Source organism: Dreissena polymorpha, chromosome 6 (assembly GCF_020536995.1).
Source record: "Dreissena polymorpha isolate Duluth1 chromosome 6, UMN_Dpol_1.0, whole genome shotgun sequence".
In the NCBI taxonomy this organism is placed as follows: domain Eukaryota; kingdom Metazoa; phylum Mollusca; class Bivalvia; order Myida; family Dreissenidae; genus Dreissena; species Dreissena polymorpha.
In genome coordinates, this window is record NC_068360.1 from 51487246 (window position 1) to 51496022 (window position 8777).

The following is an 8777-nucleotide window of genomic DNA, read 5'->3' on the forward strand; positions in this document are numbered from 1 at the left end:
TCACACATATTTGAAGGACAAGTGCATGTGTTTGCAGGACGAGTGAAAATTTTAATGCACTTGTCCTGCAGGACGAGTGCAATTTATAAATATTTTTGTCCCCTGGGTTATGCCGGGTCAAAAACTAGGTCACAGGGTCACTAAAATGGTGCTTTTCAAGCATTTAGCATGGTGTCCGCTCTCTAATTGAAGTAGTTTTTATCCGTTCTTCACCAAACTTGGTCAGAAGTTGTATCTGGGCAATATCTTTGTCAAGTTCGAATATGGGTCATGCCGGGTCAAAAACTAGGTCACAGGGTCACTTTCAAGCATTTAGCATGTTGTCCGCTCTGTAATAGAAGTAGTTTTTATCCGATAATCAAGATACTTGGTCAGAAGTTGTATCTAGACAATATCTAGGTCAAGTACGAATATGGGTCATGCAGGTCAAAAACTAGGTCACAGGGTCACTTAGTGCATTTCAAGCTTTTAGCATTGTGTCCGCTCTCTAATTGAAGTAGTTTTCATCCAATCTTCACCAAATTTGGTCAGAAGTTGTGTTTAGACAATATCTAGGTCAAGTTCAAATATGGGTCATGCCGGGTGAAAAACTAGATCACGAGGTCACTTAGTGCATTTCAAGCTTTTAGCATTGTGTCCGCTCTCTAATTGAAGTAGTTTTCATCTGATCTTCACCAAATTTGGTCAGAAGTTGTGTCTAGATGATATGTAGGTCAAGTTCAAATATGGGTCATTGTAAAGTTATCAAGTTGTCAAAAACCTTCAGACTGGGGTATCTTGTGACAGTTTGGCACTCTTGTTTCCAATCCAAACGCCACAGACTAAAATCACTGCTACTACTACTACTTCTACCACTACTACTACCACTATGACTACTGCTACTGCTACTACTACTACATTTGTACTACTACTACTACTACTACTACTACTACTTCTATTATTACTACTACTGCATCTACTACTACTACTACTACTACTACTACTACTACTACTACTACTACTACTTCTACTACTTCTACTACTACTACTACTACTACTACTTCTACTACTACTACTATTCCTACTCCTACTACTACTACTACTGCTACTGCTACTGCTACTGCTGCTACTACTACTACTGCTACTGCTGCTGCTGCTACTACTACTACTACTACTACTACTGCTTCTGCTTCTGCTACTACTACTACTTCAACTACTACTACTACTACTGCTGCTGCTGCTGCTACTACTGCTACTGTTACTATTACTACTACTACTACAACTACTGCATCTACTACTGCTGCTGCTACTGCTGTTATTTCTACTACTACTACTTCTTCTACTACTACTACTGCTACTGCTGCTGCTACTACTACTGCTACTACTGCTACTGCTGCTACTTCTACTTCTGCTGCTGCTACTAACTACTAAATAGTCATTATTTATACAAATGAGTGCATTTAAACTCTCGCTTAAAGCAAAGCGTGTGAAAGAACATCATGGCCATGCCAGTATTGGGGAAATGATTTGACTGCATGTATATGGTGACATTCATCCTTGTATCAGAATGAAGCAAATGCAGTTGTGTTTAGTCATTCATTCCACTCTCTCAATGCAGTGTTGAATTTAGATCCAATTACTTATAATGTCAGGACGGCTGTTTAATTTAATTTTTATCAGGAACAAAAGGCAGCCATGTGTATGGTGTCAAATTGGGGCTGTTGACAATAGAGGAAATTTCATCAACTAAGTGTTTATAATTATTTAAGGACATTATTAGAACATCTAGCTGAAATGCATGCTATAAATACACAGGTTTTAACTTCACTTTTTATTCCCCCCTTGGAAGAAGAGGGGGTATATTGTTTTGCACATGTCGGTCCGTCGGTCGGTCGGTCCTTCCACCAGATGGTTTCCGGATGATAACTCAAGAACGCTAAGGCCTAGGATCATGAAACTTCATAGGTACATTGATATTGACTGGCAGATGACCCCTATTGATTTTTAGGTCACTTTAAAGTTAAAGGTCAAGGTCATAGTGACTCAAAATAGTAAAATGGTTTCCGGATGATTACGCAAGAAGGCTTAGGCCCAAGGATCATGAAACTTCAAAGGTACATTGATCATGACTGGCAGATGACCCCTATTGATTTTCAGGTCACTAGGTCAAAGGTCAAGGACACAGTGTCTCGAAACAGTAAAATGGTTTCAGGATGATAACTCAAGAATGCTTACGCCTAGGATCATGAAACTTCATAGGTACATTGATAATGACTGGCAGATGACCCCTAATGATTTTCAGGTCACTAGGTCAAAGGTCAAGGTCACAGTGACTTGAAATAGTAAAATGGTTTCCGGATGATAACTCAAGAATGCTTACGCCTAGGATCATGAAACTTCATAGGTACATTGATCATGACTGGCAGATGACCTCTATTAATTTTCAGGTCACTAGGTCAAAGGTCAATGTCACAGTGACTTGAAACAGTAAAATGGTTTCCTGATGATAACTCAAAAATAATTAGGTCTAGGATCATGAAACTTCATAGGTACATTGACTGATCATGACTGGCAGGTATATTATTCACACAATGGCTGCCACAACAACTGACAGCCCATATGGGGGCATGCATGTTTTACAAACAGCCCTTGTTAGTATAACTGAAGCTATACCTATACTAGCACGCAGGCTGTCAAATGATTCCTATATTCCTATTTTCTCCCATATTTTGGTTCCAAGTCCTGTATTTTAAAACAAATTCTATATTATTGATATTTAAAGTTAATATCTTGACAAAGAATATTGAAATATCAATGAGTGCTTTCATACTGCTTTTAAGTGGTTCATTTTACAGGTAAAAGGATCACTGTGTCTTGCACAGCATCACAATCTGTCACATACAATACACTTCTTTAACATCTGTAGGGTCAACATGCAAGCTGTACAACAGAACACAGGTCTTTATAAGTCTTACTTTGATAGGGATTATGTTCTCTATGATGTTGGTGGGCTAAACAGAAGCCTTCTGTCTTGAAGGGGATTGGAGTCGGTGCCAAAAATATTTTTGGGCTACTTGTATAAGTCCTGTATACTATAAGTCATAAAAATTGTATAGTGCAAACCATTGCTTTATAGCATGAAATTGAAATATTATTGTTCATGTTTTTCACACAGAACTTAACCTGCAGTAAAAAATGTTTACATGTATCAAATACAAAATATGATGTTGTTACCTCCTGTATATAAGGCTGATAAACAACGCGTTTTGATTGGATTTAATATAGTGATGCAATTCAAGACAAATGTAAAGCCTGAATGTGTATGCAACTTTAGCTATACATGGGACGTTTAAAACAGCTTCTGTAAAAACATACAACAGATAATTTGTATTTTACGGGTTAAAAAAAGCTCACAGGTTTGATTTCATGGAGGTCACATTATAGTGTGCATGAAACAAAGATGTTAATGTGATGATCTTTGCATGAAAAGAATAGGTGCATTGATTGCCAAGCCATATAACAATGCAAAGAACTTTAAGATTTTTACTTTATTTGTAGTGCATAGTAACTGATTGTAGTAATATTTATTGGAAACACAATTGTTTTATTAAAATGAAAAAAACAACAAAAAAACCCCAGAAACTTCTGTTGTGCTATTGACATTATTAGATAGCTCAGTCATAATTGATTTGACTTTTTGCTGCTGTAAACTACATCCTTGTGGACTAATTCCAACTGAGCGTGCTATAAGCAGCAATAAAAGACATTGTCATGGGTGGAATGTGCGCTGTAAGCTGCTGCATCAAACTGTATCATTTTGGAAGATTAGCTTTTGGGGCATATTGTACAAGAGTATGTTAACCAAATACCTTAAAGAAGCAAACAACCAGATCAAACTGGATCTATTCATTTCCAGATGGTTATGGAAAATTTCGAAATGTGGATGAAAACAAAATAGGATCCACTGTAGATTCAGGATATATTGAACTTTGCAATATACAAAATGCAATAAAGTGGATCTGCAGTAGCTCAATCTATTCTTAATAGTGGATATTCCTTTCAAGGTGGAATTTTAGGAATCATTATTCCCTACTTTCACTTTAAGACAATGGGCTTTTTTTCATTAAAAAAAAAAGAAACTTATAGCTTGTTCAAACTATTACTAGGGCGAAAATTGATAGCCTCGGACTTCAAACTATATGTTTTTGTTGGAGACTGTGTCTGAAAGAGCATTGTGATGATAATGAGGTGAATGATCACATTAATGGACAGCCTGAGGTTGCCAGCAGAGTCAGTTTCTTTCTCAATTGGGTTAGTAAAAAATGATCTGGAAAGCCAGGGAAAATTATATTTTAAACATGTTTATATGACAGTCTTCAAGCATTATATTTACTAGTAACTTAAAAAGTATTTCAAAGTTTAAATTTGTAATGCTGTTCAGTGCATTTAAATATTAAATATCTTCTACTTGAGGTGATTATAAGAATTATTGTTTTTATTAACTTTGTTATGTTCTTTAAATTGCCTTAATTATATATTCTTATCTCAAGGCTACATGTATATCTTTGAAAGCCAGTTTGCATGCTGACAGAGTCACAAAGGTGCAAAATGCATGTACCAAGCTTGCCTGTACCGTGGCACTTAGTAAAGCTGACGACACCGCTCCAAAAGAAATAGGAAAACAGAACTGGCGTTTTCCGCTCAAAAAAAAAAGACCGGAAAACACAAGTTCTGTTTTCCCCCAGTCCAAACAAAAAATAAACTTGTGAAAACAGATTTATTTTGTGTTTCCCCAATTTTTTTTTTTTTTGGAGACGGGAAAACAGAACTTGTGTTTTTCAGACTTTTTATAACCCCACAAATGAAGTTTAGGGGGGTATATCGAAGTGAGCTTGTCTGTTGGTCTGAAGGGCGGTCGGTCCGTATTAAATGTCCGCTCTCTTTTTCAAGTTGTTTTCATCCGATTTTTCACCAAACTTGGTCAGATGTTGTATCTAGATGATGTCAAGGTCAAGTTCAAATATGGGTCATGACGGGTCAAAAACTAGGTGACGGGGTTAGTGCGTTTTAAACATTGAGCATGGTGTCCGCTCTCTAATTCAAGTAGTTTTCATCAGAGCTTCATTAAACTTGGTCAGAGGTTGTATCTAGATGATTTGTAGGTTTAGTTCGAACATTGGCCGGGTCAAAAACTAGGTCACAGGGGTCAGTTAATGCGTTTTAAACATTGAGCATGGTGTCTGCTGTTTTTTGTTAAGACAACATACAAAATATTCTGTGTCAATGCGGCATGTGGGGGAATTCGCCACGTCTGTGACAAAGCTCTAGTTTTTTCGAGCGGTGATGCCACCTTAGTGCCACCTTTTTAAGTGTTATGTCTCTTAGCAATCAGTGTCTTCCAAGTGAACCGTAATTAACTCTTCACTCATATACGGAATCAATTACCTTCATTTGCATATGTGGGAGTAATTTTATTCACCATAGGCCTCTTTATTGTGTGAATGAGGAAAAATTTGCATTATTAGCTCACCTGAGCACAACGTGCTCATGGTGAGCTTTTGTGATCGCCTTTTGTGCATTTGCCTTGTTAACACTCTAGAGGTCACATTTATTGTCCAATCTTCATGAAATTTGGTCACAAGATTTTATAAGTCTCAATGATATCTTGAATGAGTTCGAAAATAGGTACGTTTGCTTGAAAAACATGGCTGCCAAGGGGCGGGGCATTTTTCCTAATATGGCTATATATGGCTTTAGCAGGTTTTTATGCCTCCGGTAGGGTGGCATATAGCAGTTGAAACTGTCCGTCAGTCAGTATGTGTGTATGTCAGTATGTCAGTCTGTCCGTCCGTCCGAAAACTTTAATGGCCATTACTTTTTCAATATTGAAGATAAGAACTTGATATTTGTCATGCATGTGCATCTCACGGAGCTGCAAATTTTGAGTGGTGAAAGGTGAAGGTCAAGGTCATCCTTCAAGGTCAAATGTCTAATATATGGCGTCTGTCCGTCCGTCCAAACACTTTAACATTGGCCATAACTTTTTCACTATTGAAGATAGCAACTTGATATTTGACATACATGTGTATCTCATGGAGCTGAACATTTTGAGTGGTGAAAGGTGAAGGTCAAGGTCATCCTTCAAGGTCAAATGTCAAATATATGGCGTCTGTCCGTCTGAAAATTTTAACATTGGCCATGACTTTTTAAATATGAAGATAGCAACTTGATATTTGGCATGCATGTGCATTTCACGGAGCTGCTAATTTTGAGTGGTGAAAGGTCAAGGTCATCCTTCAAGGTCAAATGTCTAATATATTGCGTCTGTCCGTCCATCCAAAAACTTTAACATTGGCCATAACTTTTTCACAATTGAAGATAGCAACTTGATATTTGGCATGCATGTGTATCTCATTGAGCTGAACATTTTGAGTGGTGAAAGGTCAAGGTCAAGATCATCCTTCAAGGTCAAATGTCAAATATATGGCATCTGTCCGTCCGAAAACTTTAACATTGGCCATAAATTTTTAAATATTGATTATAGCAACTTGATATTTGGCATGCATGTGTATCTCATGAAGCTGCACATTTTGAGTGGTGGAAGTTCAAGGTCAGGTCATCCTTCAAGGTCAAAGGTCAAAAAATAAATAAAAATAAATTCAAAGCGGCGTTCTCATGAAGCTGCAAATTTGAGTGGTGGAAGTTCAAGGTCAAGGTCATCTTTCAAGGTCAAAGGTAAAAAAAAAATTTTTTTTTTTCAAAGCGGCGTTCTCATGAAGCTACACATTTTGAGTGGTGGAAGGTCAAGGTCATCCTTCAAGGTGAAAGGTCAAACAAAAAAACATTTTTTAAAGCGGCGCAATAAGGAATATTGTGTTTTCTGACGAACACATCTCTTGTTTTCCTTCTTTGCTACCGCTTAAAAACGGCCCTTTCCCCTGGGATTTTTTTCCCCTCAGCAGGTTAATTTCCTCCAGAATTCATTTCCCCCCCCCCCCAAAAAAAAAATATGGTGACTTGAAATAGTAAAATGGTTTTTGAATGATAACTCAAGAATGCATACGCGGCCAACAGGGCACACTCTGAACAATATTACTGAAGGAACTGGTCTGTAATCCTAAATCTATAATTATCAGTCCAATGAAACATCATCCTTTAGTAAAATACAGTGGATCAGTAAAAATATTATCAGAATATGAGATTTTTGTATTTTGTATATTAAATCTTTGTTATGTTTTATTTGTTGATTAATATAAATATAAGCAGGACAGGGGAGGTAATACACTATTATATCTTTGTTATATACAGGGGAAACAAATGCAATAAGTTTAAATTTATTGTTACAAGCATTTGCCTACCTTGTAATATATTTAAATTTTACCAAATGTAAGGCTAACTGCATTGTTGTAATGCATACTACTACTACTACTACTACTACTACTGCTGCTGCTGCTGCTGCTGCTGCTGCTGCTGCTGCTGCTACTGCAGCTGCTGCTGCTGCTGCTGCTACTACTACTACTACTACTACTCTACTACTTCTACTACTACTACTACTACTTTACTACTACTACTACTACTACTACTATTACGACTACTACTACGACTACTATACTACTACTACTACTACTACTACTACTACTACTACTACTACTACTCTACTACTACTACTACTACTACTCTACTACTACTACTACTACTACTGCTACTACTACTACTACTACTACTATTCTACTTCTACTGCTACTGCTGCTGCTACTACTACTATTACTACTTCTACTGCTACTACTGCTACTACTACTACTACTCTACTACTACTACTACTACTACTACTACTACTACTACTTACTACTACTACTACTATACTACTACTACTACTACTTCTACTACTACACTACTACTTCTACCACCACCGTCACCGCCACCACCACCACCACCACCACCACCACACCACCACCACACCACACCACCACACCCACCACCCACCACCACGACACCACCACAGTTCAAAGACAAAAAACGTTATTCACACAATGGCTGCTACTACAAACTTATAGCCCATATAGGGGGGCATGCATGTTTTACAAACAGCCCGTGTTTTTTTTTCATTTTTTAAAAATAGTTTTTTCAACGTTAAATACATATTTAACCTGATCCAGTGTAGAAAATAGAACATATTGACATAATTAATTATCTGTTGCCTTGAATTTGTTTAAATACAGTAAATTATGTTAAATTGATTATTTAAGACTTTCCTTATTTTCTCCCAAACTCCGGCGTTTTGCGCAATTTTTGTTCACCTCAGAAAAGGCAGGCCCTTTCCCCAAAATCAGATTAAAAAACACATGCACTTATCACACTGTGTCATAATATTTTGTAATGTATCAAATAGTTGTTATTCAACCACTGTTAAGGGCTTCTTTAAAATATAGGAAACACTATTTACCTTTAAACTCAATAATAAGTTTGCGGACAGTAAACAATAATATTTGTTTAATTTTTTTCGATTTTTTAAAATTTTAAAAAAATACAAGGTCCTGAAAATATAGAGACGCAAATTAAAGTGTCCGAAATTATATTTTATTTTGAAATAAATGCAATAATTAATCAATGTACAATAAATTTTCTTGTGATTAATTCTTCTTTTTCTCCTGCTTGAAAAATATATATAAATAGAACTGTCTTGTCTTAAATGATATAGAACAAAAAGAGTAAAACAGAAAACATACTGCTTCCTTAATAAGCTCACACCATGTTGGGTGAATCATTATTTCTAACCCGGTTTAATGGTTATTTACCCG